General features: G+C 35.0%; 1 pseudogene; it reads left to right on the top strand.

The window, feature by feature from the left end:
* The first annotated feature begins 7112 nt into the window (after window positions 1-7112).
* LOC118705774 lies at window positions 7113-7834 on the top strand (annotated as a pseudogene).
* Window positions 7835-21247: the final 13413 nt, after the last annotated feature.

Below are 21247 nucleotides of genomic sequence, written 5' to 3' on the forward strand. Positions count from 1 at the left end.
TTCCTTGGGCTAATATATTAACACTAGAGGCCTGGTGCATGAAATTTGTGCCGGGCAGGGTAGGCAGTGTCCCTCAGCCCAGCCTGCACCCTATCCAAACTGGGACCTCTCAAGGGATGTCTAATTGCCTGTTTATGCCTGATCCCAGTAGGATTCCACCTAAATGGGCAATTGGACATCCCTCTCATAATCCAGGTCTGCTGGCTCCCAACTGCTCACCTGCCTGCCTTCCTGATTGCCCCTAACCACTTCTGACTGCCAGCCTTATTACCCCTAACCACTCCCCTGCCAACCTGATTGATGCCTAACTGCTCTCCTGCCAGCCTTATTGCCCTTAACTGCCCTCCGCTGTAGGCCTGGTCCCCCCCAACTATGCTCCCCTGCAGGCCTGATATCTGGGATTTATTTATCTTCTATAATTAAAACTTTGTAGCCTTGAGCAGAGGCCAGGGCCAGTCAGGATGGGCGGAAAGTTTGGCTTCCACCACACCAGGAACAACCCTAGCCTCTGGCTGGCTCCAGCTCCATGGCTTCTGGCATTTTTGTTGGGATTTATTTATCTCCTATAATTGGAACTTTGTAGCCTTGAACAGAAGCCAGGGCAGGCCAAGGTGTGCAGAAAGTTTGGCTTCCTCTATCGCTAAGGGCAACTGAAGCCTCTTGCTCTCTCCAGCTCTTGGCCACAGCCATATTTGTTGGGTTAATTTGCATACTTGCTCCTGATTGGCTGGTGGGCATGGCTTGTGGGCGTAGTGGAAGTATGTTCAATTTGCCCGTTTCTCTTTTATTAAATTGGATTTATTTCTGACACTACTCCATTTCTAACATCAGTGAAAACAAAGGATAGTAATCCAGATTCCCTATTGTTTCTGGTATTCATGTGTTACTCAGAATCAATCTCTTACATCTGTTGATTCTGCCGAGTTAGAAAGTCTGTCATTTCATCATAAAATAGAATTTGATTAGTTTGAAAAATATGGTATGCAGAAGTTGTGTATTATTCTTCATGCTAGTAGAAAATTTTTCAAATTGATTTTGTTTGACAAGTTCATATATTTTTGAACCAAAAATTATGACAGATTGGAAAATAGTATCTTTCATGTTTTTAAAAGACAAGTTTCAAGCTAAGAACTATATCAGGTACTTCTCTATTCACCAAGGTAAAGTTCGAGCCATAGAGTAAGTGCTTCATAAATTTCTCTTGAATTAAATTACTTAGCCAATTTCCAGATCATAGTTTCATACTAGTTTCCCAGGTCTAAAAAGTGACAATCAATAATTTTGTTGAAATTCTTGAAAGAGGCACATATCAATATAAGTGTATAAATGTTTTGCCTTCTATAGTTTTAGTTACAAGTTGATCTGAAAATACTATGTGAGAAATTTCAGAGAGAAACAATTCATACATTTTAAATTGTATGACACACTACCCCATTCTGAGTAGTGTGATGAAATCTCTTGCTATCCCACTCTGTTCATGTGGGACGTAATTTATCCCTTTGTCCATGTCCACTTTGTACAGACACTACCTGCCTGTTGGTCAACTCAGTAGACATCTTGGTTAGCAGATAGACTGTCTAGGTATTGCAGTGCTTGTGCTCAGGTAACCCTTACTTTACTTAATATTGGCCCACAGTGCAAGAGCAGTGGTGCTATATACAATTCAGATATTCCCAACAGAAGCTGGAAGTGTGTACTTATTTAGGAGAAAATGTAGTATATGTAGGGTTTCCATACCTCCTGTGCTTTCAAATATCCACTGTGGGTCTTGGGACTTCTCCCTGTGAATTGAAGGGAATTACTGTATAACGTACACGGAGGGACAAAAAAATAATAATCTTGCCTTGAAATACAGAGAAATTTCCCCAGAAAACTCTTAGGCCTTAAATTCTAAATGAGTTATGCCTTTGGGTTCAAGTAAGGACAATTTGCTCAAATGAAAGGTGTGTGTGTGTGTGTGTGTGTGTGTGTGTGTGTGTGTGTAGGGGTGTATAATATTTTGGGATTACATATATATTTTGATATATGATAAGGAAATGCATCAACAAAACCAAGAGATCTTTTGCAGTCTTGCATTTGCTTGTCTAGTGTGTAGCAATGGGGAAAATAACCCATTTCAATCTTAAAGGATATGCAAAGGCATTAAACAACCTTGAGTTTAATTAGAAAATCATGTCTAACCAATAAGTCTGGATAAAGGAATTCTATATAATAAAATCCTAATACGCAAATTGACTAAATGACAGAACAACCAGTGGAACAAGTGGTTGCTATGATGTGCACTGACCACTAGGGAGCAGACTCTCAGTGCAGGAGTTGCCCCCAAGCCACAGGCACCAGGCCAGCCAAGGTGAGTGTGAGGGGTGGGGAGGGGGAGAAATGGGGGGAGGCAATCTCCCTGCCGTTCACCCCACATATCAGCCCTGATTGTCAGCCAGGCCTAGGGGCCCTACCCATGCATGAATTTTATGCACCAGTGCTTTAATATTTTATATTGCCTTATTACAGAAAGAACAAAAGTGAAGAGTGATTTTAAAAATGAATGTTTGAGGGCCACACGTGGACAGGCATGGGTAGTATTGAAGCAGATTGGAACAATGTAAATTTGCTTTGGAATGTAGCCTAGTAACTAATTAATGCCATGCTATTTTTTCCCCCTTTGAAAACCATAGAAACAAAAACATTTGACTTAATTTTAAAAATCAGATGCATTTCAGCTGTTGCTAGTTTTAAATGTTCATTTCCTGAGTTCATTTCACTTACATTGTCCTTCACTGTCTCATGTAGTTTAGAAAGAATGTTTGAAGACACTAAGCTATAAAAAGCTATCAACAAAAAAAGCCCAACCTCGCAAATTACAATTAGACATTGAGAAAGTTTATATTATCGGTCACTCTTTTAGGGGTGACTCAATTTTTATATGAATTATAATGTCGTGGCTATATTTTTGTACCATGGAATTGTGATATTTAATATTGTTATCACAACAAGGAACAAACAATTGCTTAAGGAAATGGGTGATCCTCCTGCTCTGAGCTACAGTGCTGACTCAGTCATGCAGAACTAATTTCCTGGCGGTCTCTGAATGCACATAAAGCTGCTCTGTAGCTGCCGCTGACAATGAACTAGTGACTGGAAAAAGGAATCTTAAACACAGTCACATCTCCTGACTGTGAAAATCCTGTTCACAAGGCATGCTGATCTAATACGCTGCACCACAGAAATAACATTAAAAAAAATGGCTCCAGAGTATACAAAGTTCCTCATTTTCTATTGGGGGTGGGGTGTTGCTAGGCAACTAGATCATTTTCACATATATTCCTCAGAGCACCAAAATTCTATTTTGGGTATTTCTTTACCATGAATAGCATTGAAAAGTTTGCTAGACACAAGATTTTATAGTAAATATGTGTCATGTGACATCTTAAAAGAAGCAGCTATTTGACACTTGAATTACTCTTTATAAGAAAGTCCTAAAACAATTTCGGTAGAGTATGTTAGAGCAAGAGTGATAATATCTGATATTTAAAAAGGAAGATACCATTCGAACCCCCGTATAATCTAATTACAATGATTAGCTTGCTAATTAGTGTTTATTGATCAGGATGGATCAAGTGATTGAATTTTGTTTTAAAGTGCAAATAATAGAACCAAATAGTTTTCCCAGAATACTCTTTGGCAGAAAATGCAGCTAAAGTTGCATCATACACTTACTCCATGTGGTTTTGCAAGGAGCTAATTGTACTGGCGATCTGGACTTAGGAAAAGACTTTACTGCCCTCTAGTAGTTACAGGGCTTGCCAAATTTATTTGGGCAATTCATTCTATTTAGGAATTTAGAGATATTTAAGACAGTAATAGCATTAGTATCTAAGAAAAAAGATTAACTTAAATGTGCTAAAGTTGAAGACAACTCTCATTTCCCCCCATCATCGTTATGTTAGTTAATCATTACTATAAAATTCAATTAAAAGATAATCATATTGCAGGCATCATTTTAATCAAGTTTTATTGACCTTTTACATCATGTATGATACCTTCTAATCAAAATCCACTTTTTGAAAAAAATTTAAATCTGAAGAAATATTTTTTTTGTCATAGTGGAAGACATGGTATGAAATAAAATGAGTTGGGGCTTTAAAATACATAACTGACTAGAGTAGATTTTAAGTTCAAAACAATCATTTAAAATTACTTTATATTGAATTAGCCATTAGTTTTAAATATGAATAAACGGTTACAGTAATTAATTTTAAAATATTCAATAATAGTGTTCATTGACAATATAGTCATATTACTATTTCCAACACATTGAATCCTAGAAAATTATAATTAGAAGCAACCTTTTAATCTTATTATGCCCAATAATTAATTTAAAAAGATTTTTAAATTTCTAAGTGTTTGGAACTATTAAAATATAAACATTTGTTATCAGCGTCTATTTCTAGCCAGTATAAATTATTTTTTGGAAATTTGGAGATTGTTTTTATTTGTGTGTTTCAGTGTAGCCCAATTTCTGAAAATGTTTCATGGAAATTTAAAGTCACATTTTCTATGTGAGGTTAAGAAGTCAAAATACACATCAACATTTTTTCTTACTGATTATGTTGTATGTTCTTCAGGTTTTCATACTTCTACTTCACCTGACACAGAATGAATGATTACTTTATTTTAAATTTTATATACTAAAAGTGTTTCTCTCGATTTATCATTTTTTTAAACAGATTTTCTACCTATATTTTCTTATTATATTATTCAATTAATAGAAGCATACCAGTTATGTTTTTACTGTATAGCTAATTTTAATTAGTATAAATGTTTGTTATATTTGTGCTTTTTATTTAAATTATTTTCTGATCTAAATATTTCAACTTTTATGTTTTTGTTATATATTTTGCTTATTACTTTTCTTTAAAATTATTTGTATCATTTCCGTACTCTTGTGGTGGACATATATTATTGTTTTTGTTTGCTTTTCATGTCTTCCTTTTGCAAAAGCTTCCTCTGCTCATGGGCTATTACATACTTCACCTTGGCTGCCACAGGTATGGCTCTGATTCCCACACACCTGGCTACAGTGATAATTCAAAAAAGGGGAATGATAATACCTACATCATAGTTACTGTGAGACTTAACAGTCTATATAATTTAATAAGAGTTGAAATTATATATAAAATGCTTAGAATATAGGGAGGCACATAGCAAATATATATATATTAGCTAATATTTTTATTTCCTTTAATTTTCCTTAAGAGATTGTTTTGTTTATATTTTCTGAAAGAGGGAGATCTTTTCTTCCTTCCATCTACCTATCACTATATTCATTTCTCTCTATCATCTATTTAAAACTTACCACTGGTATATATATTAGCATATCTAGTTCTAAGTTAAACCTAGGCATGGAATAACTTTATTTGTCTCATATCTTGGTATGAGCAGAAATATCTGCAAGCAGATTTTCTTCCACAAGAATCATTTTTAAAAAATGATAATTATACTTACAATCATTACATCTGTTCCATTTGTTGTTCTTCCTCAGTAGCACTTATAATTCATCAGCTAGGTCTCCATTCTCTGCCCTCCTTATGCATATTCCATTTTATTTTCACTTTCCTTGGAAGCTTTTCCATTTTTGTCACTCATTCACTTCTCTGCACTGTTGAGTGTCCTTTTTGTGGATTTTCTGATTGGAGAACTTAATTCTGGTGTTCCATTTTAGGTATTAGTCACTCTTTCCATATCTTTGTTGGAGCCCCAATGAATTTCTATACCCTGAGCACTCAGTCCATTGTCTTTTAACCTCATCTTTAATTCCATGTTTCACAGTATCCCCTGCTTATATGTGCCTTATAGCTAGATGTACAAAGTAGATGCTTTCCAACTATTCCATTTTGTTTCCTAGAATAATAATAATAATAATAATAATAATAATAATAAAGCTTTTGAAAGTGTATAATTTGTCTGTCAGTCTTGAAGGAAATTAGTCCTTTTTCTTAGATTGAAATTTTTTTCTCATCTCTCTGCTGTTGCTAATAATTTATTCATCTTAAATGAGACAGCTTTATATAGGAAGGATGTTTGTCAAGAGGGAGAACATGAATTCTTCAATAACATTAATGCTCAGCATGGCATGAACAGAATCCTTCTCAGCTTCAAGCTATGGAATCGAATGTGAACATAGCCTTAACAAATGCCCGTGGCCTTGTAGCCTATATAAAACAGCTTTAGTGGCTAAGGAGGAAATTTTCCTGCTTGCATTGACTGGTTACCTCTGGGAGGAAAATCTATTTCTGTATAATAAAATGAAATTTGTATTACTACTTTGTCCAAAAGGAATACATAAAAATACAATTGACAAAATAAACTGTATCCAGGACACTCTCAGACTTCATTTTTAAGACTAGCTTTTTTTTTCTTTCTTTCTTTCTGAGAAACAGAAGAAAAATAGCACTTCCCTTGTCTCATAGGCTTACTTAGTTACCGATTTTGTCTGACCCTGAGAGCTGTAGCTCTAAGTGGGTGAAGGGATAAAGGTACCCATGATGACTGGGAGGTGTGAGAAGTGGCAGAATCAGTGTGGAGTGAGGGGCTTGAAGAGTGGACTGTTCTCAGAGAGACACTCCCACAGAGGAAGGTTGAACACTGTTTCTTATAGATAAACTCTAAGTTTCAGCAGTAGTGAATCTTAAAAGAGTCCGGTTTAATCTAATTCTAAAAGTTTTCATGGTTGGCCCTGCTAATCTAGTTCCTTGACCAAAGCATTCATTGATCACTGATAAGTTCTCAATATGGTTCTTCTGTGAAAGTGTCACACATTCTTACAATTCAGCGCTGTTATGGTTTTTTTTTACTTTTTGTGAGTCTTCATGGCTGTTCATGTTGATTGCTGTTTTATTCGGAAAGTAATAGCATGCATACAAAATTTTATTAGACTTATAATTCTAGCAGTAATATATCAGACAGATAAATCTGGGGCGGGGGGAATCTGCCATTACAGAATATGTATGGATTCTGAATAACAGTTACCAAAACAACATCTGAAAGGATTACTTTGAGCATTCAGGAGTCGCAGGAAAACTCTGAGAGTCCAAAGTAAAGGTGGAGGCTTCCTCTTTGCCGCATCTATTGCGAGGATGAAGACCATTCTCAGCAGTTAGACTGTGGACATCCCAGAAATGTGGGCGTGACTCTGAAGGGACACACAGTTATTGTGAAGGGCCCCAGAGGCACCTGACAGAGCGACTTCAACCACAACCATGTAGAGTCCATTCTCCTGGGAAAGAAAAAGTAGAGGCTCGGGGTTGACAAGGGGGAGGGGGAATTCAAAGGAACTGGTGGTTCGCACTAGCTGCAGTCATCCACGGCACAGGATCAAGGGTGTTGCACTGGGCTTCCCTTACAAGATGAGGTCTGTGTACGCTCACTTCCCCATCAGCGTCCTTATTCTGGAGAACGGTTCTCTTGTTGAAATTAGAAATCTTAGGGGCGAAAAATACATCCGCAGAGTTCGGATGAGGTCAGGCGTTGCTTGTTCAGTATCTCAAGCCCAGGAAGATGAGTTGATTCTTGAAGGAAATGACATTGAACTTGTATCAAATGCACCTGCTTTGATGCAGCAAGCCACAACAGTTAAAAACAAGGATATCAGAAAATGTTTGGATGGTATCTACGTTTCTGAAAAAGGAGCAGTTCAGCAGGCTGATGAGTAAGATCTAAGTTGTCCAGTTATAGAAACACCGAGATGCCTAATGATGTGTCACACTGATTTGTGAAACTATAAAGATGTACAATGAAAGCCTCGTATTGAAAAAATAAAAATAAAATAAAAAGGAAAGGTGGGATTAAAATCACAGAGGTTGCAAATCTGAAATTTTCCTTAGCATTCTAGAGTATTTGCAGTTTGACAATCAAGGGGGTTTGTTTTTAACCATCCTATAGAGACAGGGCAAGGCCTTGTTTGAATGTATAGAAGATAATAAGAAGGAACCAAACAATAAAACACTAGAAATTAATCTACAGCTTCCAGCAGAGCAAAGCTTTTCCATATGTGTCTGTAAACTCCTGGTCAGAGGAATTATATTATCTATTACATTGAAACTAAGGGCCTAAAATTCAAATGTGTTTTGATTTTAAAATTATACTTTGCTGACCAGAAAGCAATAAGCTGAGACATTAAGATGTAAATATATCCCAATCCAAGAAGCACCCGATAAAGGCAAATATAAAGATGCTGAAAGAAATCAGAGTCAATTCCATTTGTACAGGATTGCCAAGGGTAAATTTTTAAGATTAGGTCAGGGATTTCTGCTTCCAGCAATGGTGAACTGTGCTAACCAGACTAATCCTCTGGCTGAGAACCAATGAAAAGCAGTATACCTAAGCTTTGGAAACAGCCCAAAAGCCCATCAGCAGATAAGTGGATAAAAAAGCTGTTGTAGCTCTATTGGGTTTGGCTCAATGGATAGAGCATCAGCCGTTGGTTTGAAGGGTACTGACTTTGTTTCCAGGCAAGGGCATGTACAGGTTGCAGCTTGATCCCCAGCTCTGGCCAAGGGACATGCAGGAGGCAACCAGTCAATCCTCACATCAGTGTTTCTCTCTGCCTCTCCTCTTTTCTTTTTTTTTTTAAATATATTTTGTTAATTTTTTACAGAGAGGAAGGGAGAGAGATAGAGAGTTAGAAATGTCGATGAGAGAGAAACATCGACCAGCTGCCTCTTGCACACCCCCTACTGGGGATGTGCCCACAACCAACTTACATGCCCTTGATCGGAATCAAACCTGGGACCTTTCAGTCCGCAGACTGAGGCTCTATTGCTGAGCCAAACCGGTTAGGCTGCCTCTCCTCTTTTCTACTCTCTCTAAAAATCAATAGAAAGATATCCTCAGATGAGGATTAACAAAACAAAAAGCTGTGGTACATTTACACAATGGAATACTATGCAGCTGTAAAAAAAAAAAGAACTCTTACCATTTGCAACAGCATGGATGGACCTAGAAATTATTATGCTAAGTGAAATAAGCTAGACTGAGAAAGATCAGTATCACATGCTCTCACTCCCATGTGGGCTCTAATGAAGAAAATGAACTGATGAACAAAACAGATCCAGAGACATTGAAGCATGGAACACACTGACAGATTTCAGAGGAAAGGCAGGGATGGGTAGTTGGGTGGGGAGTGACTAATAGAGGAACTTATATGCATATGCACATAGAACTTGGATACACACAATAGCTGGTGAAGGCCTGGGAGGGGCAGATGCCCTGGGTGGAGAGGGTCAATGGGAAAAACAAACAAAGGGGTCATCTGTAATACTTTCAACAATAAAGGTACATTTTTAAGAAGTGGGATAAATATAAATCTAGACCTAGATCTAGAGTGATATTGTTATACATAGCTACAGGAAGGCATAGAAAAATACCAAGAAAGTGAAGAAAGACTTTATCAAGGTCCTAGAGAGGCCAGTGACTCAGGGACATGAACAGCACTTGGGTCTGCTTTTATTCTGGAGATACTTGTCTAGTTTAAAGGGGACTGATAATCTGAAAAGTTGGGGAACAGTTTTGATAATCTCATATTTGAAGGGTTAGATGTTAAAGTCAAGGACCTGCCAAGTGATGTAGGCTAATGATCATGCTTTCTGTGAATTGAGACAGAATTATCCTCTAGGAATAAGGGGGAAGCAGAAGTAGAAATGATCTAACAGAGACTCGAGCTCAGCATTACTTCATCTCAGTTCTGAATTGGATTGTAATTCTCTCAGAATGATTCTCCCCAGGCACTTGGCAAATGCAAAGCAAATTCTCTGTGGAGGAAAATAACATTGTCTGGGCCCAAAATTATTTCTACAACTTTTATGCACAATATCCACCACTCAATCAAAACTAACCAGACATATCAGGAAACAAGACAATGTGATTCTAAACCATAACAACAATAGATAATTGAAACAGAACCACAGGGGATCCAGATAATAGAGTTGTCAGAAAAAAAGACATTAAAGTAATCATGTTTAATACACACAATAAAATATGAGTAACATTGAGATTTTCAACAGATAATTAGAAAGTATAAGAACCAAATAGAAATTCTAAACTGAGAAATAAAAAATCAAGAAAAGGAAGAACATTATATATTTATTGTGAATCCTTGATCCTGCCTCCAACATGTGCCTTTAAAATTGGAAATTGTTTTTAAGTTATGTTATATTCTATTTTTCTTTTTATGCTTTTAATGTTGAGTGGGGTCCCAGTTATTTTACTCTTATTATTTAAAAAATATAATGCAATGGTATCATTTGCAATATACCTTATATAGATTGAGCAGCATCATGTAAGTGTATTATATATACATACATATAAATATATATATTTACATACCCAAGGTATATATTTTTTCTTTACTTAATATTTATGAGTTTTTCTCATCATTTGATGTGTCATTAGGCATCAAAAAAGGGTTTTAATTAGGAATTTTAAAATTGCATCAATAATTCATAGCATTTTAGTAAAATTTGAAGGCAGAGTAGTAACTAATTCAATTGGCATCTTAAATTTTAATGTCATCACTTGACATATTTTTTTATATCTCATTTTATCATCCACATTTTAAAGACTGTTTTCTCTTTTTCCTGCCAATAATTCATTGCCGCATATGAACATTTCAGTGATGAACAAGAAAATATCCCTCCCCTCTAGGAGCAAAAGTACTACAGAGGAGGTGGTTAAGTAAGAAGGCTATTAAAACTCGGTATAATAGTTTTAGGTTAGAAATAAATGCAAGATGGATTACTATTATCTCACTTATAAAAAGATGAAAATAATTTGGGTAGGATTTTTGAAAGATATTTTTCACATATTGGCTAAGTAACACATATTGAGTACATGTCATATTCCAGGTCTATCTGGACATGTTGAGCCCTAGTAAATGTATTTATCCAGCTTCATTCTATATTTAAAATAGATTTCTAGATTTGTTTCCTAGCAGCTTCTAGGGTAAATGTTAATTAAAGTAATGTTTGTTTCTTTTAATTGTTAGTTTTACATCGATGCCGTTAAACAAAAAGAAAAAAAAGAAAGAAGTGCAAGCTGGGAACTCTCCAATCTATAAGGAATGCAAAAGTTCTCTTGAAGGAGTTGCATTTACCCTAAACATGAAGGATCAGTATGTAATGACTGAGAAAAAATAGCATTTCAAGTGGGAGTTACTAAAATCCAGAAAAAAAAATACTGCATCTGTGAAACAATAATTTAAAGGCAACGAGAAAGTACAATATTTTGGGTGAGAGAGGCAAATCTGGATGTGATTATGAAGGGTATTATCCTCTCTTTAAATACTGCTATTGCTAGATACAGAACTATTCAAGACTTTTAAAGATGAGAAAATACTATATTTTGTTTCTAAAAAAATCCAATCTTTCTGCAATATGGTAAAAATATTCTTTTGGTCTAGTCTAGAAGCTAAAATACTTATGGCTGTAATCTAGAAAAATTTTATAGGATTCAAAGATACAGTTAATGGGAACAAGAGAACAAGTCTTCAAGAAATATCAGATCTAGACCTGTCCCATCCAAAATGTTGGCTATTATCCATATGTGGATATTTGAACATTTTAAATGTGGCTAGTTGAAATTAAGTTGTACTGTAAGTATAATTTAAACACTGATTTCAAAGACTTGGTTTGAGAAAATAGAAAATATCTCAATAATAGTTAATATTGATCACATATTGAAATATTTGGAGTATGTTAGGATGAATATACTAAACAATATTTTAACTGTTTATTTTTACTTTTTAATGTGACTGCTAAATTTTTTTTAATAAAAAATAGGTAATATAGACAAGACCTAGAAATTGTTTGAACATACAGAAGAGTGAGAAAGCTATCATAAGAATGAACTCTGAATCTTAGCCTGCATAATGTGCAGACAAGATTTTTTTTTTTTTGAAGGCAATAACATAGGCTCAATTTCAGTCACTTTGAATTTGAAAAGTCAGTATTTTTTTTTTTCATGGAAGCTAAAAAAACAGAAGAATTTATGATTTTGAACTTGAGATATTTTTACAAGGAATTCAAATTTGGGTTTAATTAAGTCACCCTTAAGTCATTTCCAATTTATCAACATTTGTAAAATGCTTATATATATCAATATGTATGCTTTTATTATATCTGATTATATATTTAGGAGAAATTCATGGAAATTATAAAATAAGTATTATTTAGGATAGGACTACAGAAATTATTATATATCCACATAAATAATTTTATATAGAAAATAATATTTTTATTTAAAATATTTGTAAATTCTTTCTTGAAAAATTGTGCCTAATATATTTGAATTTTTCAATAAACCCATGCTTTCTGATTTGGATGGTTTCTAATTATTGATTCAATATCTTTAGTAGATATAGGCCTATTCATATCCTCTGGTTCTTTTTTTATGAGTTTTGGCAGGTTTGTTTTTTAAGGAATTGGTCATTTTGTCTTTGTTTTCAAATTTGTGGGCATAGAGCCATCAATAGTATTTCTCTATTATTTTTAAAAATTTCCATGGGAATTGTAGTTATGTGTTCTCTTTAATATATGATATTACTAATTTGTGTCCTCTATTTTTTTAATGTAGTTTGTTGATCTTTTCAAAGAACCAGCTTTTTTTTCTTTTTCTTTTCTCTATTGATTTCCTATTTTTAATTTCATAGAGTTATGGTCTAATACTTATTCTTCTGCTCATATTAATTTATCTTTCCTTTTTGAGTTTTCTAAGGTGAAAACTTAAATTATTGATTTTAGCTCTTTTCAAATATATGCTATCAATTTTTCTGTACATCCACAAATTTAGATAAGTTGCATTTTAATTTTTATTTAGTTCACAAATTTTAAAATTTATCTTTGGATTTTTTTCTTTGACCTACAAGTTATTTAGCAATGCGTTAATTTTCATGTATATTAGGATTTTTAATTTACCTTTTTGTTACTGATTTCTAGTTTAATTTCACTGTGGTCTAAGAGCAGTGTTTATGCTATTTCTGTACCTTTAAATTTGTAAAGGCATGTTTTTTTGGCTTAAAATGTGCTCTAAGTGAAGGCTCCATGTTAGCTTGAGAAGAATGTACATTTTGCTTATTGGATGAAGCAGTGTATAGAAGTCATGTACAGGGTTTAGGCAAAAGTAGGTTTACTATCATGAGTATGTGCATAGAGTTCATTTCTGTATTACTTATTTATTATACAAACAAGAGTAAACCTACTTTTGCCAAACCCTGCATATTCAGTTGATTGATGGTGTTGTTGAGTTCAGCTGTGCTCTTACTGATTTTTGCCTGGTGCATCTGTTCATTTTTTAAAAATATATTTTATTGATTTTTCACAGAGAGGAAGAGAGAGGGAAAGAGAGTTAGAAACATCGATGAGAGAGAATCATCAATCAGCTGCCTCTTGCACACCCCCCACTGGGGATGTGCCTGCAGCCAAGGTACATGCCCTTGCCTGGAATCGAACCCGGGAACTTTCAGTCCGCAGGCCGACGCTCTATCCACTGAGCCAAACCGGTCCCGGCATCATTTCTGAGACAGGTATTGAAGCTCCCAACCATAGTGGACTTACCTAATTATATCAGTGTTTACTTCACATAACTTGATGCTCAGCTATTAGGTATGTACACGTTAAGAATTATAATAACTTGTTTGGAAAATGACCCCTTTAGTATTTTACAATGTCCCTTTTCTCCCTGATGTCTTTCCTTGCTTGGAAGTCTGTTCTGTCTAAAATTAATATAACTACTCCTGTTGTGTGTGTGTTTTTTAGACAGAGTTAGCATGGTATATTTTTGTCTATTCATTTACTTTTAATCTATATGTATTTTTTAATTTAAAGTGGATTTACTGTAACAACATATAGTTAGGTTGTGTTTTTGATCCACTCTGACAATGTCTTCTGGTGGGTGCATTTAGACTATTAATATTCGGTGTGATTATTGATATAGTTGGATTAACATATCTCATATTCATTACTGGTATCTGTTTGTTGCTCATGTTCTTTGTCTTCCACCCCTTTTCTGCATTTTGTAGTTTTATTTAAGCATTTTAAATGATTATATTTTTCTCTCCTTTCTTGGCATAATCAGTTTTACTTTTTTTAGTGGTTACCTTAGAATTTGGAGTATATATTTACTCAAGTCCACTCCTTTTTAAAGTTGTTTTATCCTCATCCAAGGATATGTTTATTGATTTGAGAGAGAGGGAGACATCGATGTGAGAAACACTGCCTCCTGTATACGCTCTGACCAGGGATCAAACCTGCAACCTAAATATGTGCCCTGACTAAAAATTGAACCCTCAACCTTTTGGAGTACAGAATAATGCTCCAATTAACTGATCTATCTTATCAGCACTCACATCTACAATTGAATAGCATTGTATCATTTTTGATAGTGTGAGTACCTTACAATAATAAAATAATTCTAATTCTTTTTATTATATCTTGTGTTATTGGATCATTCATTTCACTTATCTCTGAGCATGCATGAGGATATATATGATAAATACATAAGAATACATAATTAGAAACGTGGCTGGTATTATTTTGAAGAAAGAAACTGTTATCTGTTGAATAAATTGAGAACAAGAAAAAGGAAAGTTTTATTTTATCTTTATTTATTCCTTCTTCAATGCTCTTGTAAAGATGTAAGTTTCTGATCTATCTCATTTTCCTATCTCTAAAGAACTTCTTGAAAGTCAGGTCTACTGGCAAGAAGTCCCTCAAATTTTGCTTGTTTTACAAAGTCTCTGTTTCTTCTTCAGTTTTCAAGGATAATTTCACAGTGTACTGAATTCCAAATTGGTATCTTTTTTTTCTTCTTGTTTTGTTTCTTTCAATACTAAACCTTTAAGTCTATCTTCTTGCTTGCAAGGTTTCTGAGGAAAAAATCATATATAATTTGTATCTTTGCTTATCTAGAGGTAAGGAATCTGTTTATTCCCTTGATAGGAAAGCTTTCTCCAGGATTTTTTCCTTTGTATTTGGTTTTCTATAGTTTAAAGAAGAGATGCCTAAGTATAGCATTTTGTAATTATCTCTGATGTTCCTGGTTTGAGGTTTAGTGTCTGACATTAATTTGGAGTAAATTTTCAGTCATTATTTTTTCAAATATTTCTTCTATTTTTTCTCTCTTTCATATCCTTCTGGCATTCCAATTACATATATGCTACACATATACTTGTTGCATGGTCCTTGGATATTCTGTTCTCATATGTTCAGTCTTTGTTCTCTTTGCTTTTAGTTTTAAGGATTCTAATATGACACCTGGCTCAGAGGTTCTTTCCTCAGGTATGTATAGTCTACTAATAAGTTCATCAAAGGCATTTTACATTTTTGTTACAGTGTTGTTGTTGTGTTTAATCTCTAGTGTATCTTTTTGGTTCTTTCTTAGGATTTCTGTCGCTTTGCTTACATTGTCCATCTATGCTTACATGATGTCTGTTTTACCCTTGAGAGCCCTCAGCATACTAATTATGATTGTTTAAAATTCCTGGGATGATAGTTCCAATATCCCTACCTTGTATGGTTCTGATGCTCACTCTTTGTTTTCAAATTGTGTTTTTTGCCTGTTAGTAGTTCTTGATAGTCAGACATGCTCTAGTTAGGCTGCTACTAATATGGTAGTAAGATGTGAGGGGAAGTAAAATATTCTTTAGTGCTATGATATAGTCTCAGTCTTTCAGTTGGCCTGGGTCAGGGATTTGTCAGTTTCACAAGGTTGAACTCCTGGAGGTAAAACTCATACTATTGTGGGCCCCCTATGACTGGGACACCTGGAGTGTTTAACTCCCAGAGTTGTCCACCCTGAGCCTCCAGCAATTTGTAAATCACAGTTCAGATTTTCCTCATCCAGCCCTGGTCTCCACTGCTATTTCCCTCCCCGTGTTTGTCTCTGTGTCTCCAGTCACAGCAGTTCGCCCAGTGTACTCCGCTATCTTACGGATGCCAGAAGAATTGATATTTTAGTCCATTCAGATTTTTATTTGTTGTAAGGATAGAATGGCAACTTTCAACCTCCTTCCATGTGGAACTGAGCTGCCTTTTAATTTTTTAAACAAAATTAGCATAGTACATTTGTGAAGCTTCCCAAGACCAAAAGAAAAAAAAAATTAAAAATCTGTAAATTTTCCTTCTCTCAGCAGCCAGATATAAAACTATTTTCTATGTATTCTCTGCCAAACTACGGAGTGAGTGAACTACATTTAGTTCACTCCCCATTACTCAATGCAATCTACTATTGGCCCCATCACATTACTGAAACAACATTTGTTAAGATAACCAATGACCTCCTAATTGCCATTATCAGCGGCATATTTTAAGCATTCATCTTATTTAACCTTTCCACCTCATGAGATAATGCTCCCTTTCTCTTCTTTCAATTCTCCTCTTATTTGCTGCTAATCAACGATTTTCCCCAGGGTTTCATATTTAAGGTATCCATTTTCACCTAGACCTTTACTTGAAAGCCACACGATATTTAAAAGTCTACACAATCCCCAACCGTCATGTATGATAACCTGCTGTCATCCCTCACTCTTGCACCTGCTCCTTCTTTTATATCCTCCTGCATGTAAAGATAACATTTGTCAGGATCTGCCTAGTTTCTTTGCCCTTACACGTCCTCTCCTGTTAGAACTGGGCCCCCTGTTTCCTCCCTCCTGCAGATTCTTCCATAGGCCTCTTTGTAAACTAACTTTAATTAAGGAAAGGAAATATCAATAGTCCCAGAAACATATTTAGAAAGTGCAAAATAAGTTACTCTCTCATATCTGGGATCCAGTGGTCTAGTCATCCATTATCTAGAGATTCTCTGATAAATCCTATTGATCTTGTCCGTAGAATTGGACATCTATTTTTATTTGCCTCCCTGTGTGTTTCCAGGTGTGTTTTTTTCCCCCACCAAGTTTTTTCCACTCTATTCCTCCATCTTCATTCCCTTCTTCATGAAAACTTTCTAAATTACAAACTTTGCCATATTATTCACGTTTAAAAATTTATATAATTCCATATTGCTTATTGTCACTGTGTGATTAAGACACTTAGCAATGTAGCTACAGTTGGGTTGCTCAGCTACCTAGTTTGGGGTTTAATTCTCAGTCAGGGCATGTAGAGGAGGCAACAGTTTCTCTCTCACATGGATCTACCCCCTTGGGAACACAATATTATTAAAAAGGTGTTCCCCTGACAAAATCTTATATGCTTTGTAGAGTTGGTGTATTATCAACACTTTCATAACAAATACATTTAAAGATATAGTTATTCATGTTAGTCCTAAAAATAGCCATATATATATATATATATAGTTGATTTTTTTACAGAGAGGAAGGGAGAGGTATAGAGAGCTAGAAACATAGATCAGCTGCCTCCTGCACACCCCCATTGGGGATGTGCCTGCAACCAAGGTACATGCCCTTGACCAGAATCAAACCTGAGATCCTTCAGTCCACAGGCTGATGCTCTATCCACTGAGCCAAACCGGTTTCTGCTAGAAACAGCCTCTTAATTATGATCTTGTAGATCATATGGCAGTCCTATGTTGGACATTCCCTGGTAAATAGACATTGGGTGGAAATGTCATTGGCCCAGTGCCCAGCAAGTTCAGATTGACAGGTAAGCACTTATGTTTAAAATATATAGTAAGAGCAGGTATAAAAAATATATAGTAATTCCATGACTAGATATAGAATTGACATCAGGAGGTCAGAAAACCAGGAGGAGCCTGGGGCAGCTAGTACAGGTAACATAGCTCAAGCCATAGAGAGAGGAGAAGGCATTGATCATGAAAAATAGGTAAAACTTGCCAAGGCAAGGCTGTATATTATCTAAAAATTAAAATAGGAAGCACAGCAGAGACATAATTAGTTGGGGAAAACACTGTTATAAGAGTAAAGAAGCAGAATTTGATGAAATTCTGTGGACTAGGGCTTGTGACTCAATTTAACCTTTGCAAATCATCCTGGCCATGGGATAAGGAAGAAGTCTGATGAGAACTGCTGAAGTTCTCTTCATAGGAGATTAATGGCCAGGGCCTAATGTACAAAAGTAGGTTTGTTCTAGACAATACTTTTCCTTGGAAGAATCCCAACTTATTGCCAAATAATATCTCTTTTAGTGTGTAAAATATACAAGTTTATAACAAAGCTTTTTATCAAATACGCCTTCAATGCAAGGTGAGTCTAATCAAGTAATCATTAAGTCCTAAATTCTATGTTATTGAAGTAAACATATAATATGCACTTAAAGCACATCTTTGTAGAAATAAAATTTACATGAGTATTTTTCTCTCGAAATTGTAAAGCTATCTCCTGGAAGTTCCCACTTTATAATAATTGCTTGCTATGTGCTTATCATTGCCAAATAATAGACTATTGAGTTTGATCATGTCTAAATAAACATGACAAGTATTCTAGAAGAGTTAACTCAAAGGCTGTCTGAGGCAGATGGGGAACTGTTTAATGGAAAAAAATTATTGTACATTTTAGAGAGCTTTATGTTTTATCTTTTCCAGGGACAGGAACCAAATCTTCCTCAATAACTAACATGTTAACATATGGACTTTATCTTCTATAACATCCATTGGTGATTCCTTAATTACACTTGAATATTCCATCTTCTCATGGATAATCAAGTGCTGACTATAGCTGTTTAAAATATATTTACATTTTAAAAAATCATATGGATATGTAATAATGTGTTTTGGGCCTCCAAATATAAAATGGATAAATATTTCAATAATATACTATATGCCCAGCTGGCATGGCTCAGTGGTTGAGCATTGACCTATGAAACAGGAGGTCACAATTTGATTCCCAATCAGGGCGTATGCCCAGGTTGCAGGCTCCATCCCCAGTGTGGAAGCAGCCAATTAGTGATTCTCTCTCACCATTCATGTTATTATATCTCTCTCTCCTTCTCCTTTCCTTTCTAAAATCAATAAAAAATATATTTAAAAATAATATACTATATCCTTTTATATTTTAAAGTTATGGACGTCTGGAAATGGTTAGCTATATACTTATAGTTATTGACAGTAATTCATTGATTTTGAAACTCCCAAGCTTATGTAAACATATACCATATAGAGACAACTATATTAAGAGAAATGTGATTTTTCACTAGATAAAAACTTCAACGTATGATATTTATTCTACGCTTCCAACATAAAAGAAAAGCACACTTAAGGAAAATATGTGACAAATAGCAAAAGAGTTTGAAAATACAGAATACTTCATGCAACATTTTCAAAATTTCCTCTCTAATCCTTAAAGATGAAAGTTCTATTGCCTAAGAAAGACAGTTGTGCAAAATTCAAAAAATATTTCTGTAGAAAAAATTTGCTTCTAGATTGCTTTACAGTGAATATATGCAATCAAATGCTTTTCATCAACTAAAATCAAGCTCAGAAAAGCCCATACATATTTCAGTTGACCAGTCTTTTATTATCCTGACAATCATAAAATACGTAATTTCATTCATTCATTAATGGTTGTAAACACCAGAATACTGAAAATTATTGATAAAGCAACCAATCTCAGGCTCTGTCTTTTTTAATGTCAAGGCTTAATACAAATTCAAATTTGTAACTTAAATAAAATATAATTTTAGTGCAATCATTCTAGTTCCAGCTTTAGAAGTTATCCTGAGGGAAGGACTTGTACCCAGCATTAGTTTAATTTCATGGTTTCTTTTTGAAGACCTACCAGAAGAGAGAAAGTCATAAGCAATTACAGGGAAACTAGGAAAGCATGGATTTTGTTACAACTAATTCTTCATTACTTGCCTAAAAGTCATTCTGCCAAATATGGACAAGCAAAGATAGGGCCAAATGCACCTTGATATCCAACCTGCTATAAAATTGCTTAACAACTGATGGAGGGGTGGGAAACATCTTGTCTGTGGGACATGTAAGGCCCACAAAATCATTTGGTCTGGCCCTGCAGGGTGTTAGAGTGAGTTCATTAAATGTTTGACCAAATACAGCAGGCTAATTTTTAAGTTGGTAATTTTGTATGGCCAGTAAAATCATGTTATAAATATTCAAATGGCCCTTAGCAGAAAGGTTAGATGAGTGTTGAAAGTTTTATTGATTTTTTTTTTTTTTTTTTTTTTTTTTTTTTTAGAGAGAGGATCGATGAGAGAGAAACATTGATCAGCTGCATCCTACAAACCTTCTACTGGGGATGTGCCTGCAACCAAGGTACATGCCCTTGACTGGAATTGAATTGGGACCCTTCAGTCTGCAGGCCTATGCTCTATCCTTTGAGCCAAACCAGTGAGGGCAAGTGTTGGAAGTTTTAAAAACCATTTTGAAATATTAAATGAATGCTATTCACTGGTGAAAAGTAACAAAGAAAAACGACTATAGAAAGACAACCTGGATGCCTTTCTTCTGTAAGCCCACCAGGTGTGGTAGTGCCCATGGCTCTCAACCAATTCACTTTCTCAGGTTCCCCACTTCTGTCCAGATCGCAGAGAAGTAATAGAGTTGTGCAAACTGATAGGATAAAAATACACACAAGTACACACAAGTGCTCCTTAGTGTACAAATCATAGAGCAATTAAAAATATCTAGTTGTTGGATGAGGAAGAACAAGACATACTACTATTTCCTGTATAACTAGAGGTAACTTTGTATAAAATGAGTAATCATCAGTTAATAACATAATGCAAATAGTAGTTATAGATGCAATCATCCAGTTTCGCCTCTATGACATATAAATTCTTCAGCTGGGTGCCCTTTTGGTTTGAGTAATGAGAAATCAATAATTCTGACCTGCTTAGAGCAGAGAACAAACTCTTTTGTCCAATGCTTCTCAAAAACAACAAACATAAATCCACTTTTTTTTGTTAGAGTAGAATTAATTTTCCTTCTACTATTTCTCATAGGCTGACTGTAAAGAGAAGACACTTTCATGGCCAAGATAATGTCTGGCAACATATTTTACTCATCCTTTTTAAAGCTAGTTTCCCAGGCTGAAAATGTAGTTTTTGAGGAGATGGAAGCAGACACATGTGGGGAGGCTGCATCATATGGGGGGAGGTGAAATAATTAATATTTGAAAAGTATAAAAAACAGTGTACAGATGTGTGTTTATTTTTTAATATGAGAAGCAATCTGTTGTGCAAAATATTGCATTAAAGACCTAAATCCATAAACGGAGTTTTTCCATTTTTTAGGCACTTCTTTGTCAGTGAATTAATTTTAGAGA

Source organism: Pipistrellus kuhlii, unplaced genomic scaffold (assembly GCF_014108245.1).
Source record: "Pipistrellus kuhlii isolate mPipKuh1 unplaced genomic scaffold, mPipKuh1.p scaffold_m20_p_5, whole genome shotgun sequence".
NCBI lineage: Eukaryota > Metazoa > Chordata > Mammalia > Chiroptera > Vespertilionidae > Pipistrellus > Pipistrellus kuhlii.